Raw genomic sequence first — 24,419 nt, 5'->3', positions numbered from 1 at the left:
TTAGTGCTGTCCAGCTCTTCATGACCCCATCTGGTTTGCCATTTCCTTCTCCAGCTCATTTTATAAATGACGAAACTGAGACAAATAAGGTTATGGGATTTATCCAGATTCACGTAGCTAGTAAATAAAGTTGGATTTGAACTTAGGACTTCCTGACTCCAGGCCCCGTGCTCTATCTGCTACCTAGCTACCCTAAGAAATGTAAAACAACTGTGATGAACTTTGTCATATCCATCAGATTGGCTAAGATGACAGGAGAAGAAAATGACATGTAAGAGAGGATGTGGAAAAATAAGCACACTAATGCATTGTTTAGTGGACCTAAGAACTAGTTCAACCAATTGGAAAGCAATTTGGAACGAATAATTCCAATATTAAAGCTATAGTCCAAGGAAATTTTTAAAAAGAAGAAAAGAATCTATATGCACACACAAAAAAAAAGGATAGCAGCATATTTTTTGTGGTAGAAAAGATTCTTGGGAGATATCCATTAATTGGGGAATGGCTGAACAACTTATGGTATATGAATGCTATTGGAATACAATTGTTCCATAAGAAATGATAAGGAAGATTTCATAAAAATCTGAGAAGACCTGTATGAACCAATACCAAATGAACCAGAAGTATAATCTACACAGTAACAGAAATAGAAAGTGTTATTAACTTTGAAAGACTTAGTAATAACTCTGAATAATAGTGATCCACCATAATTCCAAAGAACTCATGATGAAACATGCTATCTACCCCTAATTAGAGAACTGTACTTAAAGTGCGGGCTGAAGCATATTTTTCCTTTTCTTGCTTTATCTTGTCTTTAAAAAAAAACAAATAAACAAAACAAGGCTAATGTAGAAGTTTGTTTTGCACATGCATGCATATTTGTAATAGGTTTTGTTTTGTTTTTCTTACCTTCTTATTGGATTGGAGAAAGATAGGAGGACAGAGAGAATTTGAAACTAAAAAAGTCTCTGTTTACAAACAAATAAATGTTTGACATAGACAGGCTGATTATTTTTCTATAAGAAATGATGAAAAGTCTGTATTTAAAGAAAGAATTGTGGAGTTTAAACAAAGATCAAAGACTATCTTCAATTAAAAAAAAGTTATGTATTATGTAATTTTGCTCTTATATTTTATTTTTTTTCTTAAGGATATGATTTTTCTCTCAACACATTCAATTTTGATCAATGTGTATCATGGAAACAATGTAAAGACTATCAGACTGACTTCTGTGGGTGTTGGGGAGAGAGAAGCGAGGTTGGGGGGGAAATTGTAAAATTAAAAAAAATAATAAAAAAAAGAAATGATGAAAAGGGTGGTTTCAGAGAAACTTAAGATGACTCAAAGAACTAATCAGAGTGAAATAAACAGAACCAGAAAATTAATTTGTTGTTTTATAACAACACTATAAAGGCAAATATGTTTGAAATACTTAAAAACTTTGACCAGTGCTAAGGCCAGTTATGATTCCAGAGGACTGAAGATGAAACCTGAAGGTAATATGCTCAGAGGGCAGATTGAGATATATACTTTTTTTGAATAGGGTCAAGGTGGGAATTTGTTTGGATTAACTGTGCATATTTGCTGGAAGAGTTGTTTTTATTCTTTTCCCTGGGGAGGGAGACAAAATAGAATTTTGTTAACTAAAAAAGTTAAATTTATGAAAGAGGAAAAATGTATAAGTACATTAATAAGTAAAGGCCTGGTTAGGATTATTATGTAATGTAAATTTATCTTTCTTCTGTATGGAATCTGAATTATAATTTCATATTTAGCATCCCCAGAGAGGAAGCCATTAATGTCTCTAAAACACCTTTGATTCCTTTGAGAAAACAACTCAAGTTACCAGCCAGATAATTGACATTTATCCCTAGCTTCATTCCTCTGTTTTTCACTTACTTTTGCTTTCATTCCTAAAACAGCCAAGGATGTCTTCCCCCCCCCCAGTATTAACTTAGTATCTATCTGTGCCAATTGCTCTAGTACTGGGCCTTAACATTTGTCCAGCAGTTGGACTCTTCAAGTATGTGTTGTCTCACTTTATTAGAATATAAGCTTTTTGAGAATAGGGACTGTCTTAACTTTTCTAATTTGTATTCTTAGAGCTTTCCACACAGTAACTACTTTAATGTTTTTTCATTAATTCATTTCTTCTTTTCTTCTTTTTCTTCATTTATCTGGGCTTAGACGACCCTATTGAATTTAGCAAGACAATTCAAGAACACTCCAGCTCTATGTCATCACACTAACCAATTGTGTAGATCTGGAAGAGAAGGTGGTATATCATACATTGCTCCCCAGCTAGCATCATCCACTTTTTATCCTATATAAAGAGAAATCTCTGGAGCTGCCACAAAACCTCAGTACCATATCCCATTCTCATCTTCAGCTAACTGTAAGATTATCTTTTAATACATCTATTTGGTCTGCCCAGATTTTATGCATGGATTTCCTTTTCTACTACCTACTTTGGATGTTGAATGATCACATAAATCACATATTTGGAGAGTTGCTTGCTCTAAAGGAAAGGAAGTGGGATTAGCCAGGAGAAACTTATTGTAGCTTTCTCATTCCCAAACTTTTCAAACTCAGGGATCCCTCCTTCCAATTACAGCAGTTAGTGGTCTTAATTGGTAGGAGGACTCAAGAGTTATTGTTTTCAGTGGATGGGGATCCACAGAGAACCTAGAAATCATGAGGGTGAATATTCTGGGGATTTTATACGTTACATAGAAAAAATATTTCTCAAGATCATAAAGCAAGTTAATGACAGAAACAGAAAGAATTGAAATAAGGGCTTGTTTTGTTGATTCTCTAGACTTAAGTGATGGAAAAAAATTAATAAAGCATATTAAACTTCAAATTATGTCATGTATGCACTCCCCCACCCCCAGCCTGTTGTTAAACATTTACCAGCACACCCTTGCTTACAACACATGACTTTATTGAAATTGTATTATTTAAAGTAAATAAATGACCTCTTTCTTGTCAAATTCAATTACTTTTTTCTGTTTCTCTGACCTCTTTGGTATTTGACATTTGACAACTAATTTTCCGTGTGTGTGTGTGTGTGTGTGTGTGTGTGTGTGTGTGTATGCATGTAATACTACCTTTTTCTACTTCTCTGACCTCCAACATCTTACAACCAAGTGGGGAGGAGAGAAAGAATGACATATACATAAATTATTTTTATTCAAGGTAGATATGAAAGTTATTTTTAAAATGACCTACAAAGGGAGTTCAGAGTAGGGAGAGATTACTTCTAACTGAAAGAATAAGGAAAGCTTAGTAGTACATCTACATTTGAACTGGGTCTTTAAGAAATAGGCAGAAATTGAAGATATTGAATTGAGGTAGGAAAGGGCATTATGAGGAATAGCATGAAAGGTAGGAAACTAAAGGACAGGACCTAGGTGGAACTTTTGTTAGTAGCTCTACTTGGAAATTTGTAGGATGGGTCCATGTTTATAAAGATTTTTTCTAAATGATTTGAAATCTCTGAAGAATTTCCTTTTGAAAATTACAAGGCTATTTTAACATTTCATGTGTAACAATTCCAACTATAACATGTTTCCAAGTAAATTTAAAAAAATACAGACTGAATATATATCAAGATAAAATATCAAAAATATGGTTTAAAGGTGATCAAAAACAAATATTAGATAAGAATTTGTTTTTAGTGCAGGGGTGGTGGGAAGAGAAAGGGAAAAGATGGGAGAAGAAAAGTCATTTAGCTTTTATCCAGGACATTTTATCAACCAAATATATATACACATATACATTTATGTATATAGATAGATAGATAGATATACATATATCTGAGTTATTTGTAAACTTTCACACGAGTAATGTTTTGCAATAGTTACCCAATGTTCCCTGTTCACTAGTTTAGATAATTGGAAGGCCGGGAATGCCTGAACCCAAGGCAGGGCAGGATTGGAACCAACAATAAATATTCAATGTTAATTGATTTAAAATTGTAATATTTCAAAGGGAATATTATATTGTCTTTCCTTTCATTCAGTCTTATTTAAAATGAAGTTATTTAAATTTAAAATAATTTATAAAAGCTTTCAGAAACAATAATCTAAGCCCTTGGATAATAGAAAATTGGTCCAGCTACTTTGGGTTATATCAAGGAATTATTCAGGTAAGCAAGATAAGAGTATTAGGAATAGGTGAAACATAGCTGCCCTCAAACAAATGATACCTAGTATGAAAACTAATCCTAATAAATAAAAGGATGGTTCAAAGCAACAGAAAATGATTTTATATCAAAAAAGTGACCAAAATATTAAAATAAAAACTTTATTCGGATTTAGATTGCTGCCGCATCTTGTAATTTAGACAGAATGTCTGCTATAATTTTTGGTAGTGATCTGGTCTTTTTTTTTTTTTTTTCAGATTTCCAGCAACATTTACTGTTGAACTTTTGGTAAATCATTCATACTTGGAAGTAAGTCTCACAGGAAGGTGGGTAAATTTGGCTGGAGCATAGGAGTATATGAAGGGGAGTCAGGGAAGATGAGTCTGCAGAAGTAATTGAGATCAGAGGCTCATGGAGAAGCTTCCATAAAGGGGAGTCTGGTCTCATATTCAAATGAAAATGAGGTATTGTTTTTCAAGATGATCTTTTCCAGTTTTAGATGGCTATTATATATATTTTTTTAAACAAAAAATCTTATGCAGAGCATAGGTTTAGGATGAGGGTCATCAACATGAAATTAATAAATGACAATCCATTTACAGTTTAGTATTTTAGAGCCATTATTTCATGATATAGGTAGAGTTGATATTATTCATATTTTATGTCTAGGGAAACTGAAGGAAACTGCTATTAAGTAGCATAACCTGGATTTAAAGGTGGATCTGATATTGAGCTACATGCTCTTTCAGGCATCAGGCGCCTCCCGGATAATATCACAATTATAGATTTGTTAAACCTGGGAGGGGGTCATTCTTTCATTTTTCTGAGGAAACTGAGGCCCTCAAAGGGAGAGTATTTTGCCCAAGGTCACGCAGCAAATGATGGATTTGTCACGCTAAAGGGAGTCCATTTCGGGCTCACCTCGCTTTCCCAGGGCCGAGCTGTTTCCTGTCCATCAGTTTAGTCCAGGGATGGAAGGTCCAGAAACCCCAATCCCAGACCAAGATCAACTGTTACTTCTAGTGTGAGAGTTCCGCGGGAAGGATCCGAGAAAGCCAGGGCAGCTGTTGCGGCAATGCTGCCATTGATCTGTATGGCTATGTCTTGGGGCTCTTTGCATCTCTGGGATCCCGGACTCGTCGGGGACACCCCGTTAGGTTGCCCAGAACCATCTTGGGCGGTTCCTTTTATGTAAAGCCGGGCCACCGCGGGAAGGCAGAGGAACCCCTGCGCCGGCGGTACTGGGTTTCTCGGGCCAGGCAGCGGTGTGGTGCGGGCTGGCTGGGCGGCCAGAGCCGGCTCGGGAGCCCACTTGCCCTTCCTTGGCTGCGGGGGAGCTGCGGAGCCCCGGGCTCCTCCCCACGCCGCCCGCAGCCGGGTAGCCAAGGTCGGAGGACGGGGCCAGCCCGGCTTCAGGGCCGGGAACGCCGGAGCCCGAGGCGGGGCGGGACGCGAAGGCACAGACGCAGCCCGGGTGGGAGCGGGGGGCGCAGGAGCGGAAGCCGGGCAACAACGCGGAGGGGCGGGAGAGGATGGGCCGGGGGGGGGGGGGGGGCGGCGGCCCGAGCTTCCCCCAGCTGCAGCCGCCGGGGCAGGCGGAGGGGCCTTTGCGGACGGGGTGAAGCGCGGCCGCACGCTCCAAGCCCGGAGTCCGCCCCGCGGAGGGCACAGGCGCGCGCGGGCTCCGCGTGCCGGGCCACGGAGGGGGACCGCGCGCCCCGCATGCCCACCGCCCGCCCAGGTCGAGCTCACGGGGCGCTTCGGCGCCGACCCGCCCCTCCGGGAGCGAGTGAGTGACACCGCAGCAAGCCCGTGAGGTGCGGACGCCGGTTGCTAGGGCGTTGAACGCGAGCCAATGAAGATTATCTGTGATGGGTAAGGGGGCGGGAAGGCGGGCCGGGGGGAGGACCGCTTCGCCGGGTTGCCAACGTCTGGCCTCGGGGTTGGCCGCTCCAACGGCCCCGCGGTGATGAGCGTGCAGCTGGCCCAATGAGGGCGGGCGTGGGCGGGGCGGCGCGGCGCAGCGATGCTAAAGGAGCCCGGCGGAGGCAGCGGTGGGTTGGCGTCTGAGGAGCCGGATCTGCGGTCGCTGCTGGGCGCTTGCGGTCGCCATCATCTGCGCCTCAAGGTGAGGGGGTGCGGGCGCCTCCGGCCGGTCCTGCCGCCCCTCGCCGCGGCCCCCGCGCTGAGCGGGCCGCAGTGCCCGCGGGCGGCGGCCGGGCTTGCGTGGGGCGGGGGTCTTCTCCGGCTGGGCGGAAGGAGAGGGACTGGGAGAGCCGTGCCGCGCAGAGGCGGAGGGAGCGAGGGGAGGGGTCGCGAGCGCGCGCGCGCCCGGGAATGGCTCTGGGCCCGGGGCCCTTGGGGGAGATGCCGGGGGGGAGGGGGCTGCGGCCCCGGAGGAGGGGGCTCCCGGGGGAGGGATGCGGCCGCGTGTGCGTGAAGCTGCGCCGAGGAGGGTCCGGGGCTCCCTGCAGGGGTGCGGGCTCGGAGGGGTGTGGGGACCCCCGGAGGCTGGGGGGGGCTCTGCGGGGCGGACAAAAAGGAGGGAAGCGGGCCCCGCGGGCGGGCGGGGAGGAGCCCGGGGGGAAGGGGCTCCGAGGCCTTGGAAGGAAAGGGGCGCGTGCTGGGTGGGCTGCGCTCGCCCGCGGGCCCGGGGCGGTGGAGGCCGGGAGCGGGGAGAAGCCGCCCGCTGCCCCCGCGCGGGGGCTGTGCGTGCCCCGAGTGGGCTGGGTGGTGCAGGAGGCTTAGGGAGACTGAAGGAAGAAGGCGGGGGGCTCCCGGCCTGGGGAAGGGCCTTGCGGAGGCGGGAAAGTGAGGCTCCTTTGGGAGGGAACGGGGGGGGCTCCCTAGATGAGAAAGGGCTGGGTGGCAGGGAGGGAGGGTCGGGCCCATCCTCGATTTGGGATCTATTTTCTATTGTATGAATGGCGGAGAGCCTTGTCTCTGCCTTGTCCAGTTGAGTGGCTCCCCCCAAGCTCCTCTTCCCGATCAGCGCCCCCCGCCCCCCATCAATCAGTTGTGGGTTGGAGGCGACTTTGAACTGGTGCGTTTGTGGGGAGCTTTTGGACAAGCTCTTTTTACCCATGTGGGTGTGTGGAAAGGCCTTGTGGGCTGACCTGGGGCATTGCTCCGGACTAGGGTGAGGGCGTGAGGAGCTCTCTAATAATCACCGTTATCTCTCAGGCTCTGCAGCACCCTGCAGGATCACTGCGGTTGATTTGGGTGGGTGGGTGGGGGGTGCGGTGCCTTTGGGTGGAGGTAGAGCCGGAAACAAAGACCTCTCTGCAGTTTTAACTGAATAATAAAATACCAAACACTACTGTGCCTTGCTGAGATTTTGATTTTTGATGCTGAATTCGAGAATTGTCTACACTGTCTGAATTATTCTTGGTGCCATCTCACTTAAAAAACAAACTTGTATTTACATTCTAAGTATCCTCTAACTATTCTTTTGGATAGTTATATTATCTTTTGAATTAGAAAAGTGGTCATTTTTATGCATTTTATCTCTGCATTTTCTGGAGAAGAGATGAAGGGAAGTGCTTTTTATTTGGGATCCTTAGGGAAATTATTTCAATAAAGCCTGGCTGGATGACAATAGAGAAAAATTGAAAGAGTGGTTTGGATGAAGAATAAAAGAATGTTTAGGTGTTAAATTTCTATAAGTGTTTGGACATAAGGATATAAAATAAATATTCCTAGTTTAATTTCCTGATTTAAGAGAAATTTAATGTTTACTATACAGAAAAACTCAACTGATGATGCTAATTTTCATTCCTGATTACTTTTTTCTTTGCCAGTTAAAACATATCACCCACAATTGCAAGAAAATAGAAAGTCTTAATCAAATTGTTTTAATAGTTCATCAGTTTATGGATTGAGCTTTTGTTATTATACTAAGGCAAGTAACTTTTTAGTTCATTTGATGGATTTTGACTAGCAAATGCACATATGCAAAGAAAGATTCAAAATGATTCTCAAATTTTTTAAAGAGTGTGTATAAATATAAAATGTCTACTGGATCCACAACTTTTTGAGCATTTTATTATATGCAAGGCACTGTATTAGATGGCATGGGGGTGGGGCAAATACAAAATTATTTAAGACTGTTTAATGTTAGAGACTATCTAGTAAGGAAGAAAAATAATACAAACACCTCTATTGGTATCTGTTTTTCTCTTAAGAGCTAGTGAGGTCTTGAAATCCTCAAGCAGAGGCTAGGTGAGCACGTTGGGGTATGCCTTTCAGGGCTGGATTGTATGAAAGTTGGGAAGGTATCTTCTGACTAGAGTTTTGTGATTCTGGTATCTTGGAACTAAAATTGTATTATAGTCAAATGTTTCCAAAGGATAATATTTCAAGTTTAGAGATGGAAGAAATAGTAGCATTATATTGCACATTATGATTTCCTTAAAACAATTTTATGAAGTAAATATTATCTCTGTTGGGCAGATGGGTAAACTTAGCTACAAGTTTACAGTTAGAAAGTAACAGATCTCAGGTTCAAATTGAGGTCTGATTCTCAAATATAGTGCATTTTACATATCACTCCCTCACACTGAGTTACAGATAAGTAGATAAATGTAGACATACATGGAAAAGAGTGTTCTAAAACTTGCAGTTGTTGGTACTTAGATCATAAGGTATTCTAGAAGTAGGAATTGGGATTTTTTTTAAAGTATTATGAATATAATTTAAGTATTCTAGTTTTTTTACTGAATTAAACAATTACAAATTAGCTGAGCTGCCCTTGCTGTCTCTCGTTTCTCCATGCCCTCATTTATTGCTTTTTATAATTAAGGAAAACCTTAAAAAAAATACATCACATTCCATTCTTTATCTGCTTGTTTAAGTAATCTTTCTGTTTCCAGTTCTCTAATATATAATTCCTTTACCTTAAAACTCAGTCCACTTCTAGATTCATTTGAGCATTTATTATGTGCAAACCTCTATGTGAAGCAGTGTGAAGATCACAAATAACACAAGATTATGCTTGTGGGTGGGGAACCATTTAGTTAGGAAACTGACACAAATATTTACATTGGATCTATGTTTGACCTTGTTCTACTAATATTTTTATAAATGACTTGGATATATTGCCTCATTAAATTTATCCCCATTTATTGAGCATAGGTACAATTGAAGTTAAATATATTTTTCTAACCATTTTTGTTAACAATTTTAGATCCTCCATTTTCTAATCTTATTAAGGGATTAAACATTACACCCTAAAAAACCCAGTGTGATTGCCAAACTCAATTACATTTCTCAATCAGTATTTTTGACCTCTGCAGTGTTAAGGCACTGCTGAATAGTCAGATCCCTCTTGAAACTTTGCAACTTATTTCTTTTCCATTTTCTTCTTCCCCAGTGTTTTGTCCTTTGGTCTTTTGACACTTTATTCTTTCACAAGTTCGCATCTATTTTCATGACTTTAATGTGGCCTCCTGAATCTCAAACTTCCAATCTCTCTATTGATATCTCTATTGAAATATTTCCCAATGTCTACTTTTGGCTGTAGATAATTATCTCACTAAAAATGAACATGTCTAAGATGTGAATTACCTGTCTTTTCTGTCGAATCAATCCTTTCCTCCCAATTTATTTTACAAGTACAGAAGGTATATTGCCAGATTTTATAGAACTATACTAATTGCTTTCAGAGACTACCTTGCTAGGGATATCTGTGCCCTGTTCTAAGGCAGAGCTAAGGATATATACACAAAAGGCCTATTCAGCTTTACCTCTTTGCAGTTATAACCTGTCACATGTCTATCCTCAGTGTTAGCTAGATTAATTTTTGTTATATTTCTCAGCTTCACCTAGCACCTTCAATGACTCTTGCCTGAAAAAGTTCAAAATACCTTGGGATGTTAATCGAGGTCCTTCAGTCTGCGCCCAACCACTATATTCCTTAGCTATATTTTCTCATCTACATGTACCCTACAAAGTAGTCAAAGTAGGCTGTTCTTTGTTCCTTGAATATATCTTGTGTTCTGTGTCAGTTCATTTTGTTCCTTTGCTCAAATATCTTCATACTGCACCTCAGATCTGTCTCAGATGTCACTTTTTTCCCATGTCATTTCCCCTCATTCTTTTCCCAACCAGAAGTCATCTCTTTCTTTTGAACTGTAGTTGTACTTTGTATCTCTTATAGAAAAAAATTCCACAAATATTAATTTCCAACCTTGGTATGTGCTAGAGATACAAAGACACAATTTCTGCCTTTAAGGGTCTCACATTAGGGGGATACAACATGTACATGGATATTTACTGTTCAGGTTTCAGTTGTGTATGACTCAGTGATCCTATGGACTAGGTAGCATGCCAGGTCCTTGTATATTCCACTGTTTGCTGATGGCTGTCCAAGCTCATGTTTCATGCTTCCATGACTGTAGCCATCTCATCTTTTGCTTCCCCTTCCCTTTTTGGCTTCAAACTTTTCTAACATCAGGATCTTTTTCACTGTCTTGTCTTCTCATTATGTGGACAAAGTGTTTAAGCTTCAGATTCAGTATTTTTCTTTCTATTGAATAGTCTGAATTAATTTCCTTAAGTTTTGACTGATTTGATCTCTTTGCTGCCCAACAGTCTCTTGAAAATCCTTTCTAGTACCATAGTTTGGAAGTGTCTGTTCAGCGATTCTCAGCTTTCCAAATAGTTCAACTCCCACAACCATGCTTCAGTGCTCCTGTAAAAAATGGATTGTTGAAAAAAAGAGTTTGCAATGACGAGCAAGTTATCTTGATAAAACAGTATTAGTCTCCCTTGTTTCATTTTGTACTCCAAGGTCAAACTTGCCTGTTATTCCAATTATTTTTTGACTGCCTACTTTAATATTTTAATTCCCCTGTGATGAATGTGACTCTGTGTGTGTGTGTGTTATTTCTTAGAAGATGTTCTTGGTCTTCATAGAACTGATCAGTTTTGGCCTCTTTGGCATCAGTGGTTGTAGGATAGGCTTGTATTAACTTACCTTGGATTCAAACATATTATCCTGTCTTTGAGATTATATCTCTTGTACTGCTTTTCTCACTTTTATTGATTGCAAGGGCTATTCCATTTCTCCTAAGAGATTCGTGACCACAGCAATATATATAGATAGATATAGATATTTATGTTTATATATAAATATAATGATCACCTGAATTAAATCATCCATTCTCATCCATTTTAGTTCACTGTTACCCAAGCTGTTGATGTTTAATCTTTCATCTCATGTTTGATCACATCCAATTTACCTTGGTTCATTGATTTTACATTCTAGGTTCCTTTGCAATATTGATCTTTATTGCAACGGACCTAACTTTCATCACTAAATATATCTACAACTGCAGCTGAGTATCCTTTCAGTTTTGTCCCAGCTGCTTATTTGTAGTATCCTCTGCTCTTCCCCAGTAGTATGTTGTACACCTTCAGACCTGAGGGAAATCAATCTTGTTTTAGTGCTTGTTCATGGGGGTTTCTTGGCATGTGGTTTGCCATTTTTCTCTTTTTTAGATCATCCTTTGTCAAAACTCTCTACTACGACCTGTTTGTCATAACCCTGCACAACATAGCCCATAGTTTCATTGAGCTATGCAAGCCCTTCTGCAGTGATCCAGGAGGAATCTGTTAGATAATTTGAAAAAAATAGAAAACACCAGCTTGGGGGGAAGTGGGGGGGGGGTTTGGCAAAATCTTCAGAGAAGAGATATCATCCGAGCTGGACTTTGAGAAGATAGAAAGATTCCTGAGAGACAGGATGAAGAGATGTAATGCATTTAGCTTAAAAGAAGTCTGCCAACACATGGAGAGAGAAGATGAAATTGAATTCAGGGAACAAAAGACTAGGAGAATAATGGAAATTAAGTCTAGGAAGTAAGGCTAAATCTAGGTTATGAAGGGTCTCAAATGCCAGATTGAAGATTGTTTTATTCTAGTGGCAAAAGAGAACTATTAAAGATTTTTGAGCATGAGGGAGACATGATTAGATTTGTGCTTAACAAGATTTTTCTTGCCAGGAATGTGGAGGGGAGAGGGGGAGAGAGATAGCAACTCAATGGAGTCCAATTGGGAGGCTTTTATAATAGTGCAAATGAATGGTGATGAAGTCTTGAACTAGGATGGAAACTGTAAGGCAGACAGAGATGGGTGCCAAGAGGTGGAATTGACAATTGATAGGATGTTGGGTTGAAAAAAAAAAGAAAGAATCAGAAAAAGTCAAAGAACTACTTGTGACTGAATCTGAAAGGATGGTAGAGCCCTTAAAAGAAACAGATTAGTTTGATGAAGTGGTAAGGGATGGGAGAGATAACATTGTTTTAGATATTCATTTCACTTCACCAAACATTAAGGCCCTACTATGTACAAAGCACTGGGCTAAGGGCTAAGGATACGAAGGCAAAAAGTGAAACAATTCTTGACCTCAAGGAGCTTACATTATACTGGTATCATTCAGCTATGCACATGAAGTAAATACAAAGTTATACAATATTTCTAGTGGGAAAGAACATGAATAGCTAGAAAATTAGGAAAGATCTTTTCTAAGTCACCTGAGCTATTCTTTGAAGGAAGTTAGACATTCTACAAGGTAGTGATTTGGGAATTTTTTTTGTTTTACTATTTTTTCAGTTAAGTATTTAGTTTCTATCCTTACCTCCCCAGAAAAAAAAAATGAAACATTTCCCAAGTTAGTCAATATATCCAAATATGTATGACTCATTTTGCATCTTGAATTCCATCATATTTCTGTTAGACAGTTCTTTATCATTGGTCCTCTGGGTGGTCATTGCATTGATCAGAATTTTAGTTCTCTTTACTTCTCAACATAAACTCATACAAATCTTCCCAGGTTTCTCTTAAATTGTCCTTTTCATTGTTTGCAGCATTCCACTACATTCGTATGACCTAATTTGTTTAGATGGTCTCCAATTTAGGAGCATCCCTTAGTTTCCAGTTTTTTGACCTCACAAATAGATCTACTGTAGATATCTACTGTAGATATATATATATATATATATATATATATATATATATATATATATATATGTTCTTTTTTCCCCTCTTTTTGATTTCTTGGAGGTTTAGGCCTTGGTACTATTAACTCTGGCTTGGATCAGAGGGTGTATTGTGTAGTTGGGGTGGAGGGGAAGAAAGGAGGGAGGGTGCAAGAATTTTCCTTCAGCCCTTTGAACCTGTCATTTTTCTTTGCAAATTTTCCCATTCTGCTAGGTATAAGGTGAAATATCAGATGCTTTAATTTACATTTCTCTAATTATTCTTGATGGGTGGGGCAGCTAGATCACTCATTGGGTAGAGCTCTCATCCTAGTGTTAGGAGAACCTGAGCTCAAATAAGGACCTTAGATGCTGTTAATTAAGTCCTGGGAAAGTCACTTAACCCCAACTGCCTCAAAAAAAAATTATTGATTGGAAACATTTTTCATATTGTTGGAGATAAGCTGCTTATTTCATATATATGGTCATGTTATGACCATTTCTCAATTGGGGAATGACTCTTGGATATTTGAATTGATCCCCTGTATTAATGAGGAAAGGCTATATCCCAGACATAGGGATCACCTATGCAAAGGTATATAGGGAGGTGAAATCTCAAGTACAGAGACTTAACAATGGGCCAGTTTGATTGGAACTAAAAGGCATCAAGAAGAATAAGACAAAAGGAAAAAGTAAGTAGAAGACTTTGAGAGGTTTTATATAATTAGCTACGAATTTTGCATTTTACACTCCAGGCAGTCAGATAAAATGCACAGATTCTGATGGATCTGCACACATGTCAGCAGTCAGTTGATGATGTGGGAAAGAATAGGACTGGCATCTAAATACTTGAAGATAGAAGAGATGATGAAAACACCGAAGGGGAGAATAGAAGATGACTCTGGACAAGACCTTTCAGGGGTCCAAACTGAAACAGGAATGATGAATCAGCAAAGGAGAGTGAGAATAGTCGGACACATAGGAAGAGAACTGGGAAGAAATTAATGAAAACCAAGTGGGAGATTAAGAAAAGAGCATTCAGGATGTTTTAGAACTGAGGAAAAAATACATTGAATGTAGCACCTAATAAATAGCTGGTAACCTTGAGAGAACTCTAAATATATCATGTTATTGGCTTCTTGTAGGTAGTTTCACATTTTGTTATTTGAATTCCTCCATATGTTGATCATAGGCAATTTGGCTTAATGAATGGAGTTTTGGACCTTAGATTAGGAGATCCTGAATTAGGTACCCTGCCTCTCAGGCATTTTCTAGCTCTATAAGCCTAGCAATGTCACTTAGCCTGTGTCAACTGCCAGTTTCCTGATCTTTTTAACATAACAGAGTGATCAATATATTTTAAACCCTTTGCAAACTAAAAAGTGTTATGTTATTAAATAGAAGCTTAATATTTATTCTTTAAAATTGTTTTTTCAGTCGATAACTGTACCTTCTGCCTTCTCCTTCCCTTCTTTGTCTATGTCATTCTACACACCCAATCCTTCACCTCTTCATTAGTAAGTAGGTACCAGTTTCATTCCTATCCTTCTGGAATAATGATTAGTCATTATACTGCCCAGAGTTCTTAATTCCTTTGCCTGTACCATATTCTTATTTTTATATGCATTGTTTTCTTGTTTTTTTCACCTCACTTTTCATTAGTTCATTCAAGTTTTTCCAGGTTACTATGAAACCACTTCTTTTATCATTTCTAAGAGCACAATAGTATTCCATCACATTTATATAATTGTTCTCCAGTTGATGGGCAGGCACCCCCACAGATTACTATTCTTTGGTACATCAAAAAGAAATGTATTTTGTATCTTTAGAGTTTGTTTTGCTTAATCCTAATTCCTCCCTTAATCTATCCTCTCTAATTCCTCTTTCCCCTTTTTCTTTTTTCCATAACCAGTTGTGTGGGGGGTAGAGGGGGTGGGAGGGGAGGAGGGGTAGTCTCTCCTTTAAACAGTTAAGATGAGAGTAAGGTTTAAGTGTCAGGTGCTTATCTCACCATCTTCTTCTCTGTATCAATATTCGATTCAGATAACGTGACATAATTTTCCCCAAATTTCTTTTTTTCCTTTTCTTTCTATTGTACTCCTCTTTCCATTTTTCTTTAAGATATAACAGAACCATTCCCAGGCCTTCTGCCTAATTAGATCCCTGATGTTGATAGGGGTTTTAAAGAGAATATATGTTCCATTTCCCCATATTAGAATGTAAGCAGTTTATCCTTGTTCATTTTTCATTGTTTCTCTTTACTCCTGTATTTGAACTTAAAATTTTGTTTTGAGACATTTTAGAGTCAATCTCTCGAGTTTGAGTGTCCTTTTTGTTAAAACAACTTTTAATAATAGTATTTTTTGTTTGTTCATTCTTTCAGCCTACTTTCTGACTTTTGATGTTAGAATTCAGTAATGTGTGCTTCTATTGGAATGTCTGAACTGCTCCTGTTGCTGTTTTTGGGGGGTACTGATTATTGTATTGTTTAAGAACCAGAGGTAGAGCTCAGTCTCAGGTCTTGTAACATTTCAGCACATCCAAAGTGATAGGTTCCAGGGCAAAGACTGATTTTACTGCCTTCCTGGTCTAAGCTGATCAGGTTCCTGACCTTGGTTTGAGTCTTAGCAACCAGAGACTACTGCTGAACTCAGTGACTGTCAGCCAGCTGAGAAGCTTTGCTGCTTCATTGATAGTATTGTAGACTCTCCTTTGTCTAGGATTGCTGCTCTAGTTATTCCTCTGCAGTCTTCATACTGGACTGGAGGTTATTCCTGAGATTTGGACCACACTGCTATTTCTTGCTTTTTGAACTTGGCTCTTCTGCATAGGATAATTGTAGAGAAGAGTGAGAAAAGAGTGCATCTCCTCCTTATAACCTGAATCTGTGACTTGGAACTCATAAATACAACCTGGAAGCAGTGTTACTCATTTATCTCCATTGTGATGCTCTGGTATGGGTTTGGGGCTGCCCCAGTATGTGCTCTTGATTAAGTCTTACCCATTCTGTTAATGTGGTGTTATTGTAAAATTTTAATTTATTAAAATGTTTTTTTAAGTTATCAGGCACATTTGAATGGAAAAGCATTTATTAAGTGCATACCATAGACAGTACAAAGTGATCTCATTCTAATTAAGGAAGACAGCATATCAGGGAAAGTTCAGTTGCTGAACAGATTGAATGGCCTAAAATTCTTAAGAGTGCAGTGAAGGCTAGATAAACATGTCCTAAGGTTGTATCATATATAGATCATTATGTCAGTGCCAGAGAAAGAGACAGGGTATATGATTTAAGACCTGATGTCTTCTCTATAGAAAGAATAGAGTTGGTGTTTCCCATCTCATTTAAGATGTCAAAGAGACTAGATAAATAGATGAGAGGGTGGGGAAATTTAAGGATCAGTAAGGGGAGGAAGCGGTAGAGAGTCTTAACAATGCTTCATCATCCTGGATGGAATAAAAATATAGTTTTGGACTTTGAGCCAACCCTTAGAATATAATTGGAGAGTGTGTGTGTGTGTGTGTGTGTGTGTGTGTGTGTGTGTAAGAGTGAGAGTCCTCTAATCTAGAGTTTCTCTACAGTTTTTCTTGTACATAGTACAAGTAGTAAGATTTTTATTTTCATTTTTAGTAATTTCATTACTAGTTTTTGGGGCTACTGGAAGCTACAGATCTTCTATCATTTTCTGTTTTTAATCAAATACCTTCAGAGTTACCAGCTCAATAGGATTAGAAACAGAAAGACTAAGTCTTACCCAAGAGTGATATTTTAGAATACTTTTCATCCCACTTAAGGCTATATGATAAAGCATCAACATGACTTCATTGTAATGTCAGACTAACTTCATTTCCTTTCTTTTTGATGGGATTTCTAATCTAATTGATAAAGACAATACTAAGGATATGTTAATTAGATTTTAGCCAGCATTTGATTTATACCTTTGCTCCTCATGTAGAAAAAAATGGAGAGACGTGGTCTAGAATATGGATTTAGAACTGGTTGAAGAGCTGCATTTGGAATAGTCATTAATGAGTTTCATGTCACTTTGTCACCTTGGAAGGATGTCTTATGGAATATTGCAGAGATGTGTTTGGCATTGTGCTGCTTAATAGTTTTCATCTGTGATTTGGATGGAGACATGTTTGACAAATTTCAATTTGTAACTGACAAGGAGAAATCATTAATATACTAAATGAATCCCCAAAAGACTTGATAGATTAGAGCATTGAATTGATTTTAGTAAGATTGAATTTTTTTTAACATTTTAACATTGTATTTGTTTTCCAATTATATACAGTAGTAATATGTACCCTTCATTTTTTGCAAGGCTCTGGATTCTACAATTTCCCCCCCTCCTGCCCCCCCCCCCCCAACAGAAGGCTGTCTGACAGTCTCTACATTGTTTCCATGCCATACATTGATGTAAGTTGAATGTTATAAGAGTAAACATAAGAATAAACATAAACCCCCTCCCCCCCAAGAAAATGGGAAACCTCAAGAATCTGTGTTCAGATTTCAATGGCTCTGTTTCTGGGGTGAGTTGCTTTCTTTATCATAAGTCCACCAGAGAAGTTGCTTCAATATTTTTCCCTCAGTTGCTATTACTAGCTGTGCCTCCTCTCTATTTCTCCCCACTCTCATTTATTCTATTCTCTCTCTCCTTTTATCCTGGCCCTGTCCAAAAGTATGTTGCATCTGAGTACTCTCTCCCTCGATCTTCCCTCTCTTCTATCACCTATTCCCCCCCTTCCCTCCCCCCACTCCCCCTAATCCCGTCCCTTTCCTCCCATCCTCCAGGGCAACCCAGATTTCCTCACTCTCTTAAGTGTGTATGTCATTTCCTCCCTGAGCCATTTCTGATGAGAATGAAGGCTCACTCATTCCCCCTTGCCTCCCCCACCTCCACTCCATTGAAAAAGCTTTTTCTTGACTCTTATGTGAAATCTCTCAGCTTCTTCTTCATCTCCTTTTCCTTCCTCCCAATACTTTCCCCTTTCGCCCATTGACTCCATCCTTTTACCACATCATACCATTATATTTCACTCCCTCCTATGCCCTGTCTATATATGTTCCTTCTAAAAGCTCTTATAAATGAGAAAGTTCATATGAGTTATCAATATCTTATTCCCTTGCAGGAATACAAACAGTTCAACATCATCAAGTTCCTCATAGTTAGTCCCTCTCTTCCACTCCCTCTATGGTTCACCAGAGTTCTGTACTTGGAGATCAAACTTTTTGTTCAGCTCTGGTCTTCTGGATAGGAAAGTTGGAAAGTTCCCTGTTTCATTGAAAGTCCATCTTTTCGGGGGGGGGGCGGAGCCAAGATGGCGACATGAAGGGATCCAGTCTTAGGAGCTCTCTGATAAAAACTCATAAACTAAGGACTCTAACTAAACTTTCGAGAGACAGAACCCACAAAGGGACCCAGTGAGGCAGTTCTACTCAAGGTAACCTGGAAAAGAGCAGAAAGGCTCTGCTCCCCGGGGTCAGAGGGGCGGCCAGCTGGAGGGGTGGCCCACCAGAGCCAAAGAACTTCAGCCTCCTGGAGGCAGCCCCAGGGTGCTGGGAGCTGCGGCTCACAGCAGTGGGGGAGTCTCCTGAGCTGCACCCCTGGGAGCACCAGCACAAAGTGGGGGAACAGCGGGGGACCTCTGCCAGAGCGAGCACGTGGAGCACAGACCTTGGGGCACACAGTCAGCAGCTTGGTCTTTTGGCAGCTCAAATCCAGGAAACCAAAGCAGGTGGAGCCCTTAAGCAGGAGCCACCAGGGCATGATCCCATTGAGCTGAGGGAGGGGAGTGAAGAGAGAGAGACTGCTAAGCTCTGTCCTCTGTCTCTGGAACAGGACTCTGGGGCTCTGACCATATTCAGATCCTGATCCCAGTCTAGGCCCCCCCACCTCGGCCCCGTGGCAGAAGGGGGCGCTTATGTTCATTCACAGACCAGGAGGGAGGACAGAGCCTCACACACTGAGACCCTTGTGGGAGTGTCCCAAAAGCTCAGGAAGCACCCCAAAAAAACAGGCTTAGGCTGGGAAAATGAACAAGCAAAGAAATAAGAGGAAGACTATTGAGAAATATTTTGCAAATGAGCCCAAGAAAGATCAAAATACTCAGTCTGAAGATGAGGAAGCACAAGCTCCTACATCTAAAGACTCCAAGAAAAACAGAAATTGGGCTCAGGCTATGATAGAGCTCAAAAAAGACTTTGAAAATCAAGTGAGGGAGTTGGAAGAAAAACTGGGAAAAGAAAGGAGAGAGATGCAGGAAAAACATGAAAATGAAGTCAGCAGCTTAGTCAAGGAAATCCAAAACAATGCTGAAGAAAATAGCATGCTAAAAACCAACTCAGGTCAAATGGATACAACAGTTCAAGAAGTTATTGAGGAGAAGAATGCTTTAAAAAGCAAAATTGGCCAGATGGAAAAAGAGATAAGAAAACTCTGAGGAGAACAAATCCTTCAAAGAATAGAATTCAGGGAGATTGAATTTACCAGAAATCAGGAATCAATACTTCAAAACCAAAAAAATGAAAAATTAGAAGAAAATCTGAAATATCTCATTGAAAAAACAACTGATATAGAATACAGACTTAGGAAAGATAATTTGAAAATTATTGGAATACCTGAAAGTCATGATCAGGAAAAGAGCCTTGACATCATTTTCAAAGAATTACTACAGGAAAATTGCCCTGATATTCTAGAAGCAGAGGGCAAAATAGAAATGGAGAGAATCCAACGATCCCCCAGAGAAAGAGATCCCAAAAAAACCAACCCCTAGGAATATTATAGCCAAGTTCCAGAACTCCCAAGTCAAAGAGAAAATATTACAAGCAGCCAGAAGGACACAGTTCAAATATCATGGAGCTGCAGTCAGGATCACTCAGGACTTAGCAGCATTTACATTGGAAGCTTGTAGGGCTTGGAATACAATATACCGGAAGGCAAAAGAGCTTAGAATGCAGCCAAGAATGAACTACCCAGCAAAAGGCTGAATGTCCTCTTCCAGGGAAAAAGATGGACTTTCAATGAACCAGGGGAATTTCAAAGGTTCCTTTTGCAATGGCCAGAGCTGAACAGAAGGTTTAATCTTCAGATACAGGACTCTGGTGAAGCATGGAGATTGGAGGAGAGGGGGGGAATATGAGGGACTTAATGAGGATGAACTACATGTATAGAAAAATGATACTGATAATATTCATATGAACCATTTCAGTTAATAGAGCAGGTAGAGGGAGCTTTTATAGTTGAAGCACAGGAGAAAGCTGAATTTGAAGATAAAATATGGTGTAAAAATGGAGTCAGTAGGAAAAAAAAGGGAAATGGAAAGGGAGAAAGAAAAAGGAGAGGGGGAATAGTCCAAGATATTTCACATAATAAGATTTTTTTTATTACAATGAGCTATTGCAATGATATGGAAGGGGGGAGGCAAGGGGGAATTGAGGGAACCTTTTCTCTCATCAGAGATGGGTAGGAGAGGAAACAGCAAATATACTCAATGGGGTATAGGCATCTGGAGTAAGAAGGAAGGGGGAGCAGGGGGGAGGGGTGGGGATGTGAATAAAGGAGGAGAGGATGGACCATGGTGGGAGAGTGGTCAGATATAACACATTTTCTTTCTTACTTCTTGCAAGGGGCTGGGATTGGATGGCCTGTCCAGGACCATAGGGCCAGGTGGATTCTGGGCCTAAGGGGTGGTATGGGGGCTCAGGGCTTCTTGGCCCCAGGACCAGGGATCTGTCTGCTACACCACTCAGCGACCCTACAGCAGAGTCAGAGTGAAAGGAGAGAGAAAATTTAGTACACGGTAGTGGAGAAATAAGAAAGGAGGGAGTTGTGATCAGCAATGGCAATGTTGGAAAAAAATGGAAGTAACTTTTGTGATGGACTTATCATAAAGAATGTAATCCACTCACGACAGAGTTAATGGTGTTGGAACAAAGACTGAAGCACATTTTTTGTTATTATTTGGGGGAGGGTGCAGGGCAAGTGGGGCTGGGTGGCCTGCCTGGAGCCACATAGCAGAATGATCTTTGGGTGTCTGAGGCCGGATTCGGACCCAGGTGCTCCTGGCTCAAGGGCCAACACTCTTGTCTGCCACCCAGCCACCCCTACTATTATTACTATTTTATTTTATTTTGTGTCTTTTTTTCTTCTTTTTGGTTTTTGCAGGGCAGTGGGGATTGGGTGGCTTGCATGTCACATGGCTGGGTGATTATTGGGTTTATGAGGCTGGATATGGTGCTCGTGGCTCCAGGGCTGGTGCTTTGTCCATTGCGCCACCTGGCCATGCCTACAATTATTACTATTATTTTTTTTAATTTTAATTTTTTTCTCTCCCCTTTACTTTTTTGTCCAAGCAAGTCTATCTATATTCATGGGGGGAGGGGTATTTTGTTTACTTGTAAACAAGTATATTTTATTAATGTAAAAAAAATTTGTACGAAATGAGAATAAAAAAATTAGAAAATTAAAAAAAAAGTCCATCTTTTCTCCTGAAAGAGGATGTTCAGTTTTGCTGGGTAGTTGATTCTTGGTTGTAAACCAAGCTCTTTTGCCTTCCAGAATATCATATTCCAATCCCTAGGAGCCCTTAATGTAAATGTTGCCAGATCCTGTATAATCCTGACCATGGAGCCTCAGTAGTTGAATTGTCTGTTTCTGGCAGCTTTTAAAATTTTCTCTTTGATTTGGGAATTTTGGAATTTGGCTATAATATTGCTGTAAGTTTTTCTTTGGGGATCCCTTTCAAGGGGGTGACTACTGAATTCTTTCAATTTCTATTTTACCCTCAATTTCTAGGATCACAGGGCAATTTTGCTGTATTATTTTTTGAAAAATGAAGTCTAGGCTCTTCTCCTGGTTGTGGTTTTCAGATAGTCCAATAATTTTTAAATTATTTCTTCTGGGTCTGTTTTTTTCCTTTTTTTTTAGGTTTTTTGCAAGACAATGGGGTTAAGTGGCTTGCCCAAGGCCACACAACTAGGTAATTATTAAGTGTCTGAGGTTGGATTTGAACTCAGGTACATCTGACTCCCAGGCCGGTGCTCTGTCCACTTCACCACCTAGCCTTCTAATTTTTGGCTTTTTTGGAAGAGTTTTATTTCTTCCTGAATTCTTGCAAAGTCATCATCTTTCTTTAGTTCCATTTTTGCATTTGAAGGAGCTTTTTTATCTCCTTTTCCAGCTGGCCAATTCTGATTTTAAGGCATTCTTCTCCTCATTTGCCTTTTGTTTTGCTTTTTCCATTAGGCCTAAACTGGTTTTTAACATTATTTTCTTCAGTATTTTTTTGTATATTTTTCACCAAGCTTTTTTTTTTTCTTTTTTTTTCGGGGTTTTTTTTTTTCGGTTTTCACAAGGCAAGCCGGGTTAAGTGGCTTGCCCAAGGCCACATAGCTAGGTAATTATTAAGTGTCTGAGATTTGAACCCAGGTACTCCTGACTCCACTGCGCTACCTAGCCGCCCCTTCACCAAGCTTTTGATTTGTTTTTCATGATTTTTCTGCATCTCTCTCATTTCTCCTCCCAAGTTTTACTCCACCTCCATTAATTGCTTTTCAAAGTCATTTTTGAGCTCATCCATAGTCTGAACCCATTTTCTATTTCTCTTGGAGGTTTTGATTAGGGAAGCTTAGATTTTGTCATCATCTGCAAGGCTCTGTATTATACAATTTTGATCTTCCATGGTACTCAAGTAATTCTCTATGGTCAGATTCTTCTTTTTCTGTTATTTACTCATTTCCTTAGCCTAAGACTTGGGGTTGTTTTGTTTTTTGAGATGCCCCACTGGGACCTTTATTCTTCCAAGGTCTTCTGCTCTCTAGCCTGTGCTTTGATATGTAGATGACCACAGCACTGCCCTCTGCCCTGGGGCAATATGTGAGTAAGAAGTTGCAGGTGATGCTGGGCTGGGCTGGGCTGGGCTGGGCTGTACCGGGCTGGGCTGTACTGGGCTGTACCATACCTAGGCTTTTTTCCCAGCCCTGGGTCACTCAGTCTTTCTGTGGGTTCTGCCCTGCTAAATTTTGGCTAGAGCCATCCTTTGTTTTTTTCAGGTTTGGGGGATCAGAGTTTTCTGGAAATGCTGCTTTCAAGCTTCCATCTTGGCTCTGCCCCCCCCCCCCATTGAAATTTTTTTTTAAAGATTTTATTTATTTTTAGTTTTGCAGTTTTCCCCCAATCTTACTTCCCTCCCCCCACCCCCCCACAGAAAGCAATTTGTCAGTCTTTACATTGTTTCCATGTTGTACATTGATCCAAATTGAGTGTGATGAGAGAGAAATCATATCCTTAAAGTAGAAACATAAAGTATAAGAGATAGCTAGATCAGACAATAAGAGATCAGGTTTTTTTTTTCTAAATTAAAGGGAATAGACCTTGAAATTTGTTCAAACTCCATGATTCTTTATCTGGATACAGATGGTATTCTCCATTGCAGACAGTCCCAAATTGTACCTTATTGTTGCACTGATGAAATAAGTGTGTCCATCAAGGTTGCTCATCACCCCCATTTTGCTGTTAGGGTGTACAGTGTTTTTCTGGTTCTGCTCATCTCACTCAGCATCAGTTCATGCAAATCCTTCCATGCTTCTCTCTTGGCTTTTAATATAGCAATAGTGTTCCATCACATACATATACCATAGCTTCTTTAAGCCATTCCCCAATTGATGGACATTGACTCAATTTCCAATTCTTTGCCACCACAAAAAGGGCTGTTATGAATATTTTTGTACAAGTGATGTACAAAAATTACCCTTTTTCATCATCTCTTCAGGGTATAGACCCAGTAGTGGTATTGCTGGATCAAAGGGTAGGCATATTTTTATTTCCCTTTGGGCATAATTCCAAATTGCTCTCCAGAAAGGCTGGATGAGTTTCCAACAACAATGCATCAGTGTCCCAGATTTTCCACATCCCTTCCAACATTGATCATTGTCCTTTCTGGTCATATTGGCCAGTCTGAGAGGTGTGAGGTGGTACCTGTGGTACCTCAGAGATGTCTTAATTTGCATTTCTCTCCTAAGTACTGATTTAGAGCAATTTTTCATTTGACTATGGAGCACTTTGATTTCCTCAAATGTAAATTGCCTGAGAATTATTTTAAATGGAGTATCACTTCTATCTCTTCTTGAAGGGGGCCTCTTCTATTAATGACTGTCCTGATTCTGAGCCCAGGATCACAGGTGTCTGGCAGAATACAACTGTTGAGACTATACATGTCAAATTGTTGCATTCAGGTGGAAAGTGTATGGGGAGGTAGGGAGATGAAATCATTATACTCTCAGACAGATG

At 40.3% G+C, this 24,419-nt stretch overlaps 1 protein-coding gene across 3 annotated transcripts in view; it reads left to right on the top strand.

Moving 5' to 3' along the window:
• Window positions 1-4,426: 4,426 nt before the first annotated feature.
• Window positions 4,427-24,419, top strand: part of MYH10 (myosin heavy chain 10) — a 214,991-nt gene continuing 194,998 nt past the window's right edge. For 2 of the 3 annotated variants that reach the window (XM_074225584.1, XM_074225582.1), the window contains exon 1: window positions 6,173-6,275. The gene's annotated coding sequence lies outside the window, so the exon portion shown is untranslated. Of the gene's footprint in view, window positions 4,457-6,172; window positions 6,276-24,419 lie in introns of those variants that run through there. The other variant, XM_074225583.1, reaches the window with a different exon arrangement.

This window comes from Macrotis lagotis, chromosome 2, assembly GCF_037893015.1.
Source record: "Macrotis lagotis isolate mMagLag1 chromosome 2, bilby.v1.9.chrom.fasta, whole genome shotgun sequence".
NCBI classification, from domain to species: Eukaryota; Metazoa; Chordata; class Mammalia; order Peramelemorphia; family Peramelidae; genus Macrotis; species Macrotis lagotis.
This window is presented reverse-complemented; position numbering and strand designations above follow the sequence as displayed.